A 341-nucleotide genomic window follows, 5' to 3' on the forward strand; every position below is an offset into this window, starting at 1 on the left:
CGCTAAGTCCAAACCAGGTGAGATAAACAGTGAAAAATAGGAAATTACTGCCCTTTGTCACCATCAGGCTTTGTATTCCTCAGCTGTCCATCCCAGAAGTTGATGGAGCACAATCTTTCGTCGACTGTATTTTTGCCACCAGTGTGATGTAGAAAAACATACCAGAACTACTCCGAAAGCTGAAATGTTTTTCCATAGGAAGTCCAGCGTTGGCATACATTGAAAATCCAGCTGAAAAGCAAATCCAAGCTGTGGGGCACACAAAACTGTGGACTTGAGGCTTCAGAGAGCAAAAAATGTTGGCGAAATAAAAGAGAAAAAACTTTTGCAACCACTAGGAC

The sequence above is a fragment of the Gallinula chloropus genome (assembly GCF_964237585.1).
Source record: "Gallinula chloropus genome assembly, chromosome: 1".
NCBI lineage: Eukaryota > Metazoa > Chordata > Aves > Gruiformes > Rallidae > Gallinula > Gallinula chloropus.